Source organism: Lates calcarifer, linkage group LG6, assembly GCF_001640805.2.
Source record: "Lates calcarifer isolate ASB-BC8 linkage group LG6, TLL_Latcal_v3, whole genome shotgun sequence".
Classification (NCBI taxonomy): Eukaryota; Metazoa; Chordata; class Actinopteri; family Centropomidae; genus Lates; species Lates calcarifer.
The window spans coordinates 2,917,764-2,936,186 of NC_066838.1; positions in this window are offsets into that span (position 1 = coordinate 2,917,764).

The following is an 18,423-nucleotide window of genomic DNA, read 5'->3' on the forward strand; positions in this document are numbered from 1 at the left end:
TATTATACATGTCCCAGAGATGCTGGATCAAAGTTTGGAGGCCAGGTCAACGTCTTGGGCTATTTGTCATGTTTCTAGGGCCATTTCTGAGCAGTTTTTGTGGTGTGGTGGGAGCACTGTCATGCTGGGGGAGGCCCCTGCCAATGGAGAGTGCTGTTGTGTTGTGTCACTGGAGGGTGTGCTCGGTCTGCAACAATATTTAGGTAGATGACCGAATTAACATCCAGATGAATGCCAGAATTCTAGGTTTCTCAGCAGCAACATCATATTGTAACGAGATGAGCAACTTACTCACTTCACTTATCAGTGGTTTTAATGTTATGACTGATCAGTGCAGATATAGGTCAGGAGCCTTGATTAATGTTTACATTAAACATCAAACTGAGGAGAAAATGTGGTCTCAGTGACTGTGGTATAATTTTTTATGTCAACAATCATATCACATGATCTTTGAGTATTTCTGAAACTGCTGATGAGAAAGGTCAAAAGAAAATGTGGGCCATGGGGCCATGGGGCCATAGCAGCTGTAAATGAGAAGAGTCACTGTTCAGTAAATTTAGGTGAACTTCTTCAAGTTCTTACAAGTTGTAACTAATGACTTTACTGATCACAAGTAATTTACTAAAGCTTTACAGATAAGTTGTAATCCATCAACAAAAACTATTTTGGTTGGAAATTTGTGAAAAATCCAATTGCTTAGTAGTTGTCCTTTCTTTGGTAAACTTGCAGTTATAAATGTTGGTAATCCATTATTAAATGCTCAGAAAAATATCAATACAGGGACAGTTTCTTTGCATCCACTCTCCAGATTGTAACTGGTCACATGGTCCAATCAGTCAAAGGGATTTTTTACAACCTGTAACTCAAAATAGGACCAAAATAGGAGGAGTTCTACCTCATCCATAAAACTTGTACTTTATTAGTGATAACTAAACGCTTTACTGGTTAATAAACTCTTTAAGTGTGCTTTGTTAGAAAGTGGTACAGTGATACTGAATAAAACTAAAACTGATTAAAAATAGTTTAAAAAAAAATACATAGTCAGTGCTCCAGCTGTTTTGAACTAGTATCTTGAGGGAAAAAAGAGATTAAACAGCACTAACGTGGCTTAAATGCCAGGAGGACAACAAGATAAAAAGTATGTTGTTCACACTCTCAGCAGCAACACCACCACAACATCTGACCCCTGAACTTTAAAGCTTCCTCAGAGCCCTCTCCCAAACTGAAGCCCTTCAAGCTACCCTGCGTCTCAAGGGAATTTTGCACAGTACAGGTGCACTCTGTAACTCGTACAGCCTTTATTACTCCCATATATCCAGATCCTTCAAGCCACCAAATGCTGCTGATTCTAACTTTACCATCTCAAATGTTCCATAGCTTTCCTTTAAAAAGCTCAGCAGTGTCTCCTCTGCAGACCTCTAGTCCTGACAGTGAGTTATGTTCCAATGGAAGTCTTTTATCCTCTGCAGCATTCACTTTCTTTAATCGCGGTGGGTTGACTTTGCTTGCCATCACTTTTGTTAGTGTCAATTACAAAATATTATATATTATAAAATATATTATTAAATCCATGATATCCATCTTGGTTCAATTGATTAGAGGTATGATTTTTTATTGTTTGCTGTGATTTTCATGTAATTGATTTCACTGATTGATTTTAACGTGATGGCAGAATGAAGCCAGATAGCCTCATGTTTGCTGTAGCTGTATTTTACTCCAACAACAATATGCATTTTAATCCTTTAATGCAATAGCCAAGACCTGACTTAGCTACAAATCTGCAGTGAGTTTAGGCTTTATTTAATCTAAAAGATAAACCCTGAGTAGCCTGATATAAACCAGAAGAAAAAATCCATGGCTCTTGCATGACTTTCCATAACTTCACTTCTATGCCCTAAAATTATTCTTTCTTCCTTCTTTGCTGATGTTGGTTTTTGGCTCAGAAGTTCTGAAGGGGTGATCTGTCTACCACCAGTGTTACTGTATGTTTGCTGTGGAAAACAAAAACAGCTGATGCTGCGAATGTGTGAAAAAAGTTGTAGCTTTGTAAAGTTTATTTCCTTCTTTAAAATTCATTGATATTCCACAGAGATGTACACTCAGTTGGACTAACATCATGTGACTCCTGAACACAAACATATACATCCTGACTTTTTTTTTTTTTTCTAAATTTGATGAATAACAAAGTTGTCATAAAATTTGCACATGACAATATGAATACAGTATTAAAGATGGAGTTTTCTTGTATATCTTAAAACATATTTGATTTTTAAAAGTAATTGTGAGAAACACTTTGCAATACAATACACAAAAACTTGAATAGCTAGTGAAGAGCAAATCAGGAGAAATCTAATAATTAATCAGTGATTAATGAATAGTTCCTGAATAACTAGATGTACATGTGGACCCACAGCTAAAAACATTGCCTCATGGCACTACTAATGGTCAACAACTCCACATGATATCTTTAAACTACAGAACAAGGTAGTTCTATATCTTAGCCGACCTTTGGCCCTACCCTGTAGGGCCATGTAGACCCTGTTTCAGAATCTATTTTATGACCTTGTAGTTTATTTTGTGTTTACATGGAACATATTCCAAAATAACAATGATCACATCAAACATACAGAAAAACCTTGGGCTAGGTGTATCATGTCAGCATGGTTTATTTATCTCTTTAAATTGGAGTATAAACATCTCAACATATGAATATAAAAGTGAATCCCTTAAAACCAAATTTCCTATAGATGGACACTTTGCAGCCTGTGTATATAACTGTCAGTTATAAATATACAACCACCTTCATCGGTGTAGAGTGACAAGAATTAACCAGGAGTGAGGACAAAACTCAGATAAAGAGAATTTGTAGATATTAAATTTTAAAAAAAGACTATAGACACTGTGGTGGATACAACAAGCAGTATTTAATTGTGACATTTTGCATGGACACCCCTGGATAAGTGCGGTGAAATTCTTATTGGTATGACTGATTTATTTTTTTCACAACAAATCAGTGTTATATTCATGAAGCACAAATCAACAAACAATGTATTCAAGAAAGATGGTCTGTTAATGTTTGGTAAAAACCTAAATCACATAGTGTCTGATGGAAAACAACAACAGTGTAGAGCCATAAGCCAGTGTTATTCTTCAAGTGTACAAGTGTCTGCATGATGTAAATTTCATCATCTGAGGGTGTATGCAGAGCTCTGTGTGGACATCCGTGTACCCACCAATTTGTTATGTCCATGTGGACCAACTGCGCATGAGCTCTCTTGTTGTAATTGAATGGCCGCACATGCCTCTTTATTTTTACTTGATTCATAGTGCACATGCGTGGAAAACGGAAATGACAATCTACTGTGTGTATATTGAACATGTCCTCCTAGGTGACTCCAAGCAGAGTATAATGATAACAACTACATGTCTGTGGTGTCTGCAGCTGTCCATGTATACATCTGCAAGCAAGAATAGTTGAGGCTTTATATGAAGCAGAACTTAACCAAAAGTAAAATTTCTTTTCAGGAGTGCCCTATGTGTGGAAGAGAAATTGGTAAGAAAATTATAAGGGGAAAATGGCTTAACCACTCTCTACTGGAGTGACACATTCACCTGCCTTAAAAACGTGAATCTTAAGCATATGGTGAAAAATAAAAAAGACCCTCACCAACAGTATCACTGGATATTGATCGCTCCTTTTTAAAGAGGTGCACTCAGACCTGCTCAGTTAACACCCAAGTCATCATCTCCTCTCTTCCCTGAGTGCTGTATCCTCTCCCATTCAACCAGTCCTGTGTAAGGTTATCTATAATGAATGAGATGTGTGGGAGAGACACCACACATATTAATAAAGCTTTACCTACTATATGTGGAGGGTAAAAAAGAGATAGCAGCTAAAAAGAGTATGACCACTGACAGCTTCCTACAATGCATGAAATTACCTGAATTCTGTGTCATGAATAAATAAAAGCAGAGTAAAACCACATGAGTATTATATCAGGTACTTAAAGAGCAGCATTGTCTGTAATTTCTGTTTACCTGTTTTTTATTCATGAACGTTCTTACAAAGGAATTACATGATATATCACTGTAAAAGAAGATTATGGGAAAGCTCAGAAGTCCCAACAAGTGACTTTTTTTCCCTCTTTCTTCCTCTCCCTCCATTTCTTTCTCCATTCTCTGTGTCTCCCGAGCACACTGCTCACAAGACATAGTGTACGGAAAGGAGGACTCTGTGTGCCCTTTGATAGATATAGAGAGTCTATGAATAGGTCAAAGGTTGTTAATGAATGTTGTTTTCCTCCTCCGCTGATACTGTCCTACTGCTAAGCCCTTGTGTTTAAAGCTGTCAAGTAGCAAGCCAAAACCATTACGACCTCAGGATAAATACAGAACATTCACAGTAATCCTGTGTGCATGTATGTGTGTGTATGTGTGTGTGTTGCTGCTTCTGCAGTACCTTCTACTAGGGCTGATGTTGTCAAAGTCATTGGGCAGCATTTTCAGGACAAAGAAATTGGGTTAAGTCAGGAGAAATCTATGATGCACGAGTACACAAACAAACACACACACACTTGTGCTGCATGCAGGAAAGCAGGAAATGGCAGAGTGTGTGTATAAATACCCACATCATCAACAGTACTGTGGAAGACAGTGTCTGAGAGTGTTTTGGAGCTTTGTGCTCATAAATCATACTGGACGAGAGAGAGAGAGATAGAGAGAGAGAGCAATGGAGGATATGCTGAAACTCACTTGGCTAGCTGCTTTTTACTATTTCAAACCTCCCCCATCTTCCATTTTTTTTCTTGCTCATATCCCACATCCTTTTTTTCCCCTTTCATTCTCCCCATTCTCACAATTTCCCACTTCTTTTCCTTCCTTTCCGTTTCACCCTCCTTTTCATCACCCTGGATTATCCTCTCCCATTCCTCTCTGTGTCCTCTAACCCTCCTCTACTCTTCTTCCCTCTACTTTCATTGTCTCTCCAATCGTCCACCTCCTTCTGTCTTTTTTTCCCTCTGTGTTCCTCGTACGACTGATAGCAAGTGCACCCAGGCCCAGCCAGTACCAATCCATCTCAGCAAAGACTCTGCAATCTCTGATATCCCCCCACCCCTCCCATCGGCTCCTACACTTACCTGCACCAGTCACCCTGCCATACCTCACTATACCTTCCTCACTCTGCTCTGCCCCCATCCTTACGCTTCTACTCACCACTTCCCTCTTCCATTATCCATTACTCTTTCCTTGTCCGTCCAGCACACATCCGTCTCCAGCTTTGGAACCAGAAAACACTGAGGCCCAGATTCAACTAAACATGTGCCAAGAAAACAAAGTGTGAAATCACCTAAATGACCAAACAGCACTTTCTCCTTCACAAACCCATGAATGAAAAGTCAGTGTGTTAACACGTATTTGCAGGGAAAATATTAATGTCACCAATAACTTCAATAAAATCAGTTACTGTGTGCTGCTACATTTTGCTTGTCAAACACACACAGAGACAGCCCAGTTTCAACTCATCAGGGAAAATCCACACACTCAGATGATATTGTGTAATTATACTGTTTAGCTTTTGAATTCATGCTAAAATCACATATCTGTGAAAAAAAAAACCCTTTGGTTGGCCTGATCTGCCTTCACACCACAAATTAACTGAATTCACTTGGAACCAGGCTGAGATCCATCCTTATCAGACGGTTTCGATATGGTTCATTCTGCTCTTCAGAGTTCAGATGTTCACACCAGTCTGAACTAACTGAGCCATATGGATAAACACACCTCAACAGTTTGTGTAAACCGAACACATGAGGTGTGATAGGACCCTTAAAGGCAGCACAGTGGCAACTACATTTGATGGAAAGATGCAAACAGCGTGAGATAAAGGTATGTTCATTTTTATTATTTACATTATTTCAGTCTAAGTGGGAAATTTCAGTAAATCAGTAAATCAAAATGAAACATGATTTCCCCTCTTGAACATTCGGAGACAAAAACAAAAACACAAAGGGTCTGCAGGAAAATAACAGAAATAACTGAGCTTCTAGTTCTAGTTGTTAGACAAAAAAACACATGCATATGTTGCTGGTGAGCATAGCTAACATCTGTACAGTCTTTACATTATCTGTTGGAGATGAACTGACTTGACCTGCACAAGCAGCACAACAGTCTGCAATGATTAGAATCACATGGTAACGTATGAAGTGTGGAGGACAGGACTACCTATTTGCTTTGGGTATTGACAACCATGTCATTTGCGGTCACCACAACTGGACCAATTACAGAAAGACAGCTAATGCTAGCTAGACCCCCTTGAGTGTGCAGGAAGTGTCAGGTAAGTCTGCAGATTTGAAATAACATGAGTGAAACGTAATGTCCACTGCGAATCATGCTGCACTTTTCCACACCAATACTTGACCGCACAATGGATTCTCCCAAATGTATGATGTTGTAAAGTGACAGATGGCTTAAATTGCTAATGGTTTATAACTAGTGTTATGTGTTATGTGATGATGTACTCAAGTAGAGGACAAGCTTAGACATTGTTTCCACAAGAAGTATCCTCTTATGAAAAATGTAACAGTAGAAACATATCTGCAGAATTATTACTTTTTCTTTCCTTACACAAAAAACAAGGAAAATTCAAAATTCAGTTTGGTTTAAATGCAGACCTGATGTTGACTGTGACCATTGGTGAAGGAGGTATTCTAATCCTTTCCTTGAGTAAAAGTACTAATACTATAGTGTAGAAATTGTCATGGCTGGAGTTTTCCTTGTGTCTCTGTGTTTGCGGCCTTGGAAGATTGGCACCTGTCTCATCTCCACACCTCCAACTCATCACCAATCAATGCCAGTACAAGAACCCTGGCTATCCTATCACTCTTAGCCAGACTATTTCGCCTCATACATGGTATTCAACTACTTGCAACTCAGCTGGTGCCTTGCCTGACCTCATGTTTCCCTCGTGCTTTGGGATTTGCCAGCCAATCTCCATCATTCCCCCTCTTCACTCAGCTGCCTGTCCTTGCCTCATCACCCCTCGTCTTCTCTCAACCAATTTATCTTATTCCATTAGATCTCATACCTTTTACTACAACTGCCTGCCTCTGTGTCTGGATGCTTACACAAACAAGTTTTAACAAAAATACAAGTAAAAGTCCATCTGTGAAAATGTTACTGAAGTAAAAGTAAATGTAATCAGAAAAATGTACTTTATACCATATTAGATGTAAAAATACTATGTAGAAAAGTGTCCTCTATGACTGTAATTCTGTCATATACAGTTATTATTGCTCATGCAACTAATGATTATTTTATGGATTCATCTGCAGGGTATTTTTGTATCTATTAATTGATTATTTGGTTTGTAAACATTTTTTTAAAAAGCGCATCATCACAAATACCATATGTAACTCACCTCAGTAGTAGAAATAAACCTCAAACTGAACTGTTACTGTTGTTGTTGTTGTTTTCTTTTTGTCTGTCAGTTACTTTACTTGTACATACTGTCAAGTAATTTAGTTTGTAATAAAATAAATAATCATTTGTTAAATAACCATTAACTATCTGTCAAATAAATGTAGTGGAGTAAAAAAGTTAAATATTTGCTGGAGATAGTATAAAAGAGCATAAAGCATAAAGATCAAATATTTCAGTTTTATACTTAAAGGATAACTCCAGTGTTTTTGAACATGGGTGTTATTTTTCCCATGTTTTCAGGTGTAAATGATCAATAAGGCACTGCTGCAGCTACCATAAACAGCTGCAGCAAACAAATTGTTATTATAAGTGTCTGACAACATTACAGACAGGATTCTTACAGAACCAGAAACATCACTATATATCACAGATACAGCAGAACACAGGAGCTGCTGGAATACCAGTGCCTTGATCTTGTAGTTTGTCTGTGTTATTAGTGAGTTGCAGTGGTGGAAGACATAGTCAGATCTTTTACATAAGTGAAAGTATAACTGACTGACATATTACACACATCAAGTAAGTTCCAAGATGAGCTCCAATAGGTTTCCATATTTTGCTCAAATGAATGGAAAGAAATGTAAGCCTGAGATTGTACAGAAACACTGAAGCATTGTTTGCAAAGTGGTTAGCTGTGATGTAAAGCGTACGTTTTGTAGTTTGCTCAACAATTGATTTGCAACATTTTTTTTTTTAATGAAACACAACCCTCCTTTAAAATTGGACAAAGGACAAAGAGGAAATAGGAATGAAATCAAGGAGGAAGAGTGCTGGAATGTAAACTCTTTTGTCCAACAGGTGAGAACGAGAGGCTGAGAGAGAGTGAGGAAGCAAGGGAGAGGGCGAGGAGTTAAGGTTGTAGAAAGGCACTTTATATTATCTCACCGCCTCAGCCCCGGCAGCGTCCTCCCTGAGCCCGGGGCCTGCTGTATCGCACCTATATCTCAACAAATTCTCTCAGCCAGACCCTGCAGCCTTTTCATCATCAGCCAGCGTACCGCTTCTCATAATGTCCTCAGGAGCACCCCCACCCCCCCGGCTCCCCCACCTTTCTCCTTTATAATAGCCTCAGTCGGCTTCGCTCTGTCATTCAGCTAATATTTTGTTCATCTTCTGGAAAGTGGATGTGCACCTTGAAGAAACTTTTGTCCCAGAGGTAAAAGTGTTTCCATTAGGTCTCTTCAAGACTGGCACTGTCAGTCTGACTACACTCTATAGTCTGGGAGCTAAATTGTCCAACATCACACACACATAAAACACACACATATACACACACACAAAGGGGAAAAAAACACAAATGCATACTTGTACATTATCATGTGCATTCTTGAGCAACTCATGAAAGTGAAGACATTAAATGCAGGTATATAAAGAGAGGCATGTTTACCTTAACACACAAAACACACAAAAAGACACACACACAGACACACATATGCACACAGCTGAAGACACCCAGTTTATCACCATCTCTGAAGTCGGGGTTTCCATCTTGTGGAGCGACTTACTAATTTCAGGACCTTGAATAAAGTGTTGGTGATAAATCAGAGCTGCCAGCACCAAAATACACACAGATTCATCACTGGATTAGCGCTCTACTTTTATTCATCTCTTTTTCTCTTTCTTTGTCTCTTTCTGTCTTTCTTTTTCTTTCCCACACCAACACACACAGGCTCATGTATGTAATTAGTCTTTCAATGCCTCTCCCACTGTCTGTATTATTAACCACATTTGAATTAAAGGACACACTCTGGCTCAACAGCAATTTGCCTTACATTGTATTACCACTGAGGGAACAGAAATTCAGGCCAGAAGGAGAACTACTCCACACTGGTCAACACTTACTAGTCATATCAAAAATTATTGTATTAACTATACTATTAACTAATTAACTATTATATGTACTATCTCCATATTAGAACACATGGATAAACACAGAATAAAGTGTAGAGAGGAGAATCTAGCACTAACACTGAGGCATATTACCAGACCTATATTCATCAGGTGAGAAACACCACTCTAAATAAGTGCAAATGTTGCTCCTTTTCTGCTGGATGTGTAGGCAACTGCTAACATGTCAGATCATTTCAGCCTTTTTAAGCCATAAAATGTGGCTTTGAATATGTTTTTGAAGAGTTCTGCCTCAAAATGTAAAAAAGGTAAAAAGAATTTGATAGTCTGAAAAAACAGACTTCATCTGTGAAGTAGGCATTATAACTACATCGACACAGATTTGTGAAACTGTTGTATTTAGTGTTTTTAGATTTGTTATTGTTTTGCTTGAGACACACCAAGAAAATTACATATTTTGTGTATAACGAATTGTATTGTAACAACATTTCTTATATAGCATTTAAGACTGTAGTTGATCACATGTGTTATAACAGCAGTGGAAGAAACAAATCAAATTCATAAACCTTGATCTAACATGAGAGACAAAACAACTTTGTATAGTCTTACCTGTTATCACAGGGAGCCTGTGAGTCAATCAGACCAGTACCTGTTGCTGTATGTGTGTTATTGTAAGAAAGAAATTTTAATTGCTTTTTGGGTTCAGCAGCTGGAGTGTTTGCCCTCTGGCTGTGTACTGGAGAGCAGCCCTGCAAACAAACTGGAGGTACGTCAAGCTCTACCAGAGAAAAGTGAACATACTCAATCATCATGACAGCAAAAACTGGGAAATTAAAGCCCAGTTTTAAAATACTATCTGTACCTGTCACCTCAAAAGTTGCATCAGTAAATTTTGTCATTTTGTCTTAACATTGTTAACACATCATTTAAACAACTTAGAATAACCTAGATCCAATGTGATAAACTGTGATAAGTGTACACTTGCCTAACACACACCAGCAGTACCCACACACTGAAAAAAATATAGGCACCGTTCAAAGCCAATGAGTAAGTTTGTTTCCTGAAAATCACTGGACTGAGATAATCTCTGTGGGTGCAGCTGAGAAACTTCTGTTGTGGTGACAGTTACTTTGCCTTTAAGAACAGACAAGAAATCCATGTCCATGCATTGTTTTATAGGGAGCTTTCACACCTTATCATTTGTGTCAGTTCAAACTAATTCTGGTGACCACACAGTAACTATTCCTCCCTCTTATATACAGAACAAAAACTTTTTTTGTCTCATTTGTCTGTTCATTACAGATATACTGATATGCAAGGTCCAGGTACAATTATTGTCTCCATTAATAATTATTGTTATTAATTATTTCTGTTTTTGACATCAAAGATGATAAACAGACACATAATGTGTGTAGATCTGTCAGTCTCTGCAATTTGACACAGAACTGTCTGGTCAATGAGCCTCTTGTCATTTAATATGATATCATGTTTCCTCATCTTGGTACATTAGTAATAAGTCAGTGTGATCAGGACCACAGCTTAAAAGTGAAAATGATCATTTATCCATTAATTAGGACCCAGTAAAGTCAACAACAGGCAGTTTGGGGACATGGTTTAACAGGGAACATCATAGATTTTTCATATATTTTTGAGGTCTAATGGACAGAAATGGACGGAAAAGAGGAAAATTACTCTTGTTGTAGTAAACACCATAGAATGGGAGCAGGGTCACTTAATAGTCCAATAAAGTGCCTATTCATCTAATCTACTGTGATGTGCCTAATGACTCACTTGACTGAAACCTAGCACTAAAATAAATTTACCATAAGTGTTGACAGCGTTGTCTTTTTGCATTGAACCATTGTTTTATCTCCTATATACAGGTCTGTGCACGAGTACTGATAGAATTTAATAATAAAAAAGTGGATATTGTGTTAAGTTTTGTTAAAACCCTTGCTTTAGTGTTTTTGGAACAGCTAAAAACAAGATAGAAATAAATGCCTTAGTGGTAGAAAATAGTATAGACAGTTACAGCTGACACAGGCATGTATAAGGAAACTTAGTGTTTTTTGTTATTAGTTCATCAGTGTTCATCAGTTCAACATTTTAGAGAGCAGACAGATAAGAGCAATAATGCAAACAAAGGCAAAAAGTCCATGATAAACAAAGCAAACACAATTTGTGGAATATGCATTTTAAATCACTGTAAAAGTGCAACAGCTGCAATTGTACGAAAGCAGCAACACATGATAAAACAAGTGTCACATTTGTACAATGCTGCACCGGCTCTTGGCGACAGCCGCTGCTTGTGTGTGCTTGCTCTCTCATGCTCAATTGGTTGCGTGAGACACTGATACACAGCGATCCGCCCTAATGGACTGTACTCTGCCGGGAGTCCTAATTCACAGAGAAAATGATCACCTGGCGGCGCCCGGCTCCGAGCGAAGGGGAATGAATGAACAGATGTACGAGGGGAGCGAGGTAGCGTGTTAACACACACACTGCTATCGTGAGCCACAGCTGCAGCTCTGATCTCTCCCAGCCCTCGACATGCTCAGCACCCCCGGCCTTCCTTTACAACGCCTCTTTCCCCCCTCTCTCACCCTCTGATTCTATCCTCTCTCGCCTTCTTCACCACCTCCCACTTACCCCTCTTCCCATTTCTCCATCCAAGTGCTTTGCATTGCTCAGCTCTCTCTCCTCTTTCCCCTTCCTTAGAATAATGCACCACTTGGCATTCTGGTTCTCCCTTCTTACAGTATTCATTCTCTAATTCCCCCTTTTCCCTCTTCTCTCTTTACCCTCCTCTCTTTTTCTCTGTCTGTCTCTTTGTCTCTGCCTCCTCTCCTCTGTATCTCTTCCTCCCTCTCCCTCTGTCCTCGAGTGGCCAGGAGAATGATTATGCGAAGCAGGACTCAGATCCATCAATGTGTCACCGGCTTGTTCCCCAAGTCCCCTCCAAGGGCCCGGCCCCCCCTGCTTCTCCCCACCTCCGTCTTCTGGCCCTCCTCTGGCCCACCGACCAGTGATGCATTAGCATGGCGGAGAACAGTGGCGAGACAAGGCACACTTTCGCTGACAATAAGGATAATTGAAACTCGCCTTGATTTAACATTGTTCTTATTGGTTGTTGCCTTGCAGTAATGCAGCGCCATATCTGAGATCAAGTGAGGACTGGGCTGACTGAAACAAAAAAAAGAGAGCGAGTGTGTGAAACTGTCACATGACCTTGCCATTGAAACAGTTATATATCTGTGTGAAACAAAGGGCAAGTCAATGCTATTCTCAGCCTAAGGAAGAGGTCCATGTAGACACAAAAAGCAGTGTGGCCCAAAGCAATGGACCTCCTACCTTTCTTACTGTGTCTTCTGCTAGAATTTACTCTCACCTTACTCCACCCTCAACTGGTCAAACTGCAGTTCTTGTGTGTGTGTGTGTGTGTGTGTGTGTGTTTGGAGGGAGGGAGATTCCCTTTATCTCTACCTTTGAGTGATGGCTCAGTCAAAACCCAGCAGTGCAGTAACATCATGAACACTCATTGTATCCTCAACAGTCTCTCTCCCTCTTTCTCTCTCTCTCTATCTCTCTCTCTCTCTCACACACACACACACACACACACACACACATGCACACAGAGACACTACCATCAGATGACTGCATTTTTATTGAAAAATAAAATGGGGATGATTTTGTCAGCGTTACATGAGACACGTTTATATTTAGATGTGTTCATCGATTTGCAGCTGACACACTACACTGGGGCTGTCTGCGGCCCATAACTCAGCCTGTGCCACAGAGATTGGCCAAATCCTGCTGCCACTAAATCATACAGCAGGGGAACAGCGCAAGAGGACAGAAACAGGGCTCTGAATGATTCTGAATGGTTTATTTCAGCTACTTGAGGTGCATTTAATACATTCTGAACATGCTCAAAAGTGATGTCACCTGGAGGAAGTTGAAGTGCTATTTCTAAAGGGGATGGAGGAGATGAGGTGGAGTGAGATGAAGACATACAGTATATTATATACATTTTATTAGCTACTCTGTAGCTGGTGTGTTATCGTGTGAATTTACCTGGAAGAAGCATTCTGATCCCCATCTAAAGTCAAAAGTAAAAGTCCTACATTCAAAATATTGTTTTAGTAAGAGTATCATCAAGAAAATGTGCTTTAAGTATGAAAAGTAAAACTATGTATTATGCAGCATAATGACTCTTGTCAGTGTTACATTGTATTGACTTAGTGTAACTGAGGCCTTAATGTGTAAGCAATATTCAGATGTTGTAGCTGGATGAGATGGACCTGGACATGAACCCTTTTAGGGCATTCAGCAATGTCAGTTGGTTGGTTAGTCCACCACTCTGTTCCAGACTGAAATATCTCAATTACATGAATTGATATGATATTTTATGTTCCCAGATGATGTATCCTAATGACTTTTTTGATCACCTGGAAGTGTATCTTACCTCTGTTTTTAGACAGCAGAGGTTACAACTACAAAGTTGAAAAATGACTTTAGAAGACCGTGTTGGTGAGTTTCATGGATATGGATGAAACAAAGTTACGATGAGGTAAGTACATGATGGGGTGTAATGGACAGTGATTTGCCTTGGAGTATGGAGAGTAAACTCCAGGAACACACTTCCTTTTTTTCCCAGAAAGCCACATGAGAGACTGCAGTGAGTTACAGATGATAGTGGAGCAGAGACCAGTCCGGATGTGATGTTATGATGTCAAAAATTTCTATTCAAATGAAGAAAGAATTAAGACCAGTTCCAAACTATCTTCAATTTTACTGTCAGTCAGGTAAAGTTCCAAAGTATTGCGGCAGGTCTTGAGTCTGGGTGTCGATATGTCACGATATGTCAATTTGAGCAGACTCTCATCAGCTCGGACTCAAGACATGCTGCATTATATTGGAGCCCTACCTGACTGGATTACATATGGTGTGCATAACCACCACACAGTTACAGTATGTTGGTGTTCTTTCTGTTTGGTCATGTTAGGTCAGCTGTGTTTTGGAACTTGAATCATCCTTGGCTCAGTTTGAATCAGCTTATTGTTATGTCCCTGTCAGACAAAGTTTATTTTTGAAAATCACTCATGTGCATCTGGTTCAGGTACATTTAGACCTCTAAAACATAGACTCCAGGCCACTAAAAGGTCCTCTTACAGTACCAGTTCCCTGTGAATAGCACTTTAGACTTATTAGCATTTAACTTGAAAGCTGCGACAGCCTGTACTGTCCATTCACAGCATCACAGCTCACCAAGCCCTCACCCTAATGGCAGATTCACTGAACTTTTATAGTAGGTTCATCAAAGAGGCCTATAAACATAAAACTGATATGGGAACAGATGGGTGGTATTCCATACAATATATCAGACATAAACCTCTGGATCACAAAGACAAGTAGTGCTAGACAGTCTAGGAATTGAGTTTTTTAGACCCAATTCACTTTCAATTCACTCACTTGTGTTTGTTGACAGAGCAGAAAAGATGTATCATATCGTGTATGGATCCAATATTTACGTTGATTTTCAGTATTTAATGGACCACAACTAAAATTCTTTCCAAAGGGTACAAATAATAAAAAAATAAAGTTTTCACCCACACACCTAGCATCTCTGTTCCTGGGTTGAAAATTATCTTTTTAAGGTTTCACAGAAAATGAAGCCTTTTGAATCAATATAAACAATTTCACAGTACTCATGCATTCACAACTATAGTAATGCCATTCTACAAAACCAGTACTAGCCCCTCAATTATATAAGTTGCTGCAGATTTGTAGTTTGATGGTGCCATTTTGTTTGCTCTAAAAAGTAAAGGACTGTCAGAGCTGTGTGTAACTCACAACTAAGGTTAAAAGTGTAATTGAAAGATTCAAATTTTAACAGTTATATTAATTTAGAAATTTCTAATCACACCTTTCTTTCATTCATTTCATTCTTTCATCTGTGTTTAACAGTGCATCAAAGTTTTCATACTTGTCTTTAGTTTAATGAATAGCTATGCTTTTGCCCCCCCTCTCCACACAACATATACCTATGCCAGTATCAAAAAAAAAAAAAAGTTAAACAATCTGGCTGGATTTAACGTGGTGTCAGTTCCTTAGATCTTAAACAACAGCAGCAAAGAGAACCATTTTGGTGGAAAACAGATATGTTTGAGTGTAAACACTGAATGTTGTGTATCAGTATATTTGCAATTTGCCAAATATGTAAATTAACAAAATTCTGTTATTATGTTAATGTTTTTTTTTTTCTACAAATCACATTTGCTGTGTGTGTACTCGCATATAACATAATTTCTAGAGGAGAAGTATTGAGCGTCAGGATACAAGCAGATTTTACAAGACATTTTCATGGTAGATGTGTCTTTGCGACAATTCGTTCTGCCTTGGGAAAATTACCATTTTACTCCATCTTTCCATTGACTTGGAATACAGTTACAGTACCTCAAAACAATGTTTGAAAAATCATTCAAATGCTGTTTCTCCCATTGTCCTGTTGATTCAGTCCAGCAGTACTCCAAATTCACCTTGCTGATATCACATGAGATGCAGTTACTTAATAAACTGTATGTCAAAGTGGAGACAGGCATAGAGAGGGAGGCGGGGGGTGAACACCTGTAACAGGCTGCAGTAGTTCCTCCCCTTGCAATGCTGTTAGTGGTGTTAGCTTGCTGGCAGCTGGAAGGAGCCTTGATAGCCTTGAAAAAGGGCCCCCAAAATTACACAACCAGCAAAAAAACTTCATTTAAAGCTGGTGTGAGCCTGACTCCCGGCTAGAGTATTCTGTCACTAAAGATGCTACATGGCATGATTGTTGAGATGTGAGCTGAGTCGTTTCTCTCTTATGCTATTTATTGTTTTTCAAAGTTGAGTGTGTATTTCTACATCTGCCTGACCTCTATCTGCACTTGGGTTCCAGTCCTATCAGAATAATGAATTCTTTAAACTTTAAAACTGCAATTGTTATTGTTAGCATGTAGTGATTCTGAATCATCACAAGTGTTTGTAGTGGACATATCATATTTGAAATTGACTCTCAAATGCCATACATCCAACTGTCATAACTAATGAATAATAAAACACCCAACTACCCACAGCAAGAAAAGCTCTCTGGCGCTGCCTATGTATCAAATGGTGTGGCAAAGTGAGAATGGATCGCTCCATTTCAAAGAAACTGTGTCCATAACTTTGCCAGTAAGCTACAGTTACAATAGAGCATATTTGCTGTTGCTGCATCTCTGAACACTGAATAGTAATTAGACAGTCTGGCCTGCACCCTCAGTGTCTTTAAAGCTAAAGGGGCATCTCTTTTGAAGGGCATATTTTTTCTTTCAGTAAATAAGAGTTTAATTTAGCTTGATCCTCAAAATACACAAGGTCACTGGCTGCCCCTCCATGGCTACAAAGGACAGTATGAGCTGGATCCATGAGTCTGTTTTCTATTTTATTTGCATCTTGTTACTTAACAAATTGTGTTGGTCATTGACCTCTGAGAGCATCTGCTTCCACTGGCTCTGGCCCCTAAGCATGGATACAGACTGTGAGCTAATTGTTGTTTATGGGCAGTGGCCCCTCATCCACAGTTTGATCCCCTTGTTCATGAGGTGCATAGGGACAGGCAGCTGGTCCAGGCAGTCCAGCACAATTAGCGTTGAAGCCAAATCGAAAGTCAAAGTCTTTTCATTAGATTGAAAACCTCTCCTGTGGTAAAGTATCAGCCAAAGTCATATATTTAACTTTCCTCTCCAGTGTTACTAATTAAAAATACAATCACACTTCTTACTCTTTCTGTCACCTTTCCCTCTCTCTGTCTTTTTGTTGCTTCCTCGTCTTTGTCTCCTGGCCCCTCCCCTCTCTTTTCACATTTACTTTTTTTCAGTCCCACCACTGGCTTGGATCAGAGAGCTCTCTCTCCCAGATTAAAAAGTGTCTGCAGGATCTGTACACTGTATCCATTGCTTCTCCCTTGCCACCAGGTAATGCAGAAAAAGCATTCATCTCCTAGGCCATTTCACACGCCAGCTAAAGTAATGGTCCCCCGGGAACTTTAACTGCATCATAGAAAGGGGGCTGGGGGGGTGAAGGGGGGGAAACAGGAGGGAAAAAAACAAGGAAATATTTTGGTGTTTGGACTTGGTGGTTGCAGTTTGTCTCTGATGGGACTGCCCCACCACAGAGAGAGCAAGTTTGAAGGAGCTTATTGTTTTTTTGTCCTACATCACAACCTTATTATTCTGTCTGCTTGCCAAGCCGGATCAGATGAGTGTACAGACTAAAGTGCCCGTTGACAACACTGTGGGGTTCAGAAACACACACACACACACAGAGAGAGAGAGAGATCAGCACACGCACACACACACAAAAGAGGCAGGCATGGAGCACAAATTCTTACATACACACACACACACACACACACACTCAAGCATAAATTAAAAGCACACACAGTAGACAAACACTTCACTCGGCATTTGTGCATTTCAAAATTAAAGATGTAATCTGACTCAACACACCCTTCCACAATGACAAATACTTAACAGTAGAGAAGCACTTCACCTCACAAATTACAGGCAAAGCCCTTACAAAATAAAACGTGCTTTCATGTGCTTTATTACTTTTTACACAGTGTTCATAAATGGCTTCCTTTAAACAGATACCATCCGACTTTAATAGATACAAAGTAGTTTTACAAATGAATACAGTTGAGCTTGAATAAATGTCAGTATTATACATATATTTTTCAATTTAAAGATCATTAAAGCTACATAATATAACTTTGCTGAGCAGAAGCGCCCCCTGCAGCCACAAACGTTAATTAATTATTTTGGGCTCAGAGTCCGTGGCTAAGTAGTTTTTATGTGCAGAAAACAAAGCTGAAACATGGCCAAATAGTGCATATTACCCATGAACCCCATCTTCTGGAGCAGGAAGTGCTGTCTCTGTAACAAACACACCAAACTCTGTTTAGAATCCTTCATTACAAGAGCATTACTCTTGAACTTGCATGGTCTGATTCCAGCAGTTTAAGCCACTATCACTCAGCTTTGCACTTCTTATGGATACTGTACAGGCTTTCAGGGCAGGCAGTGG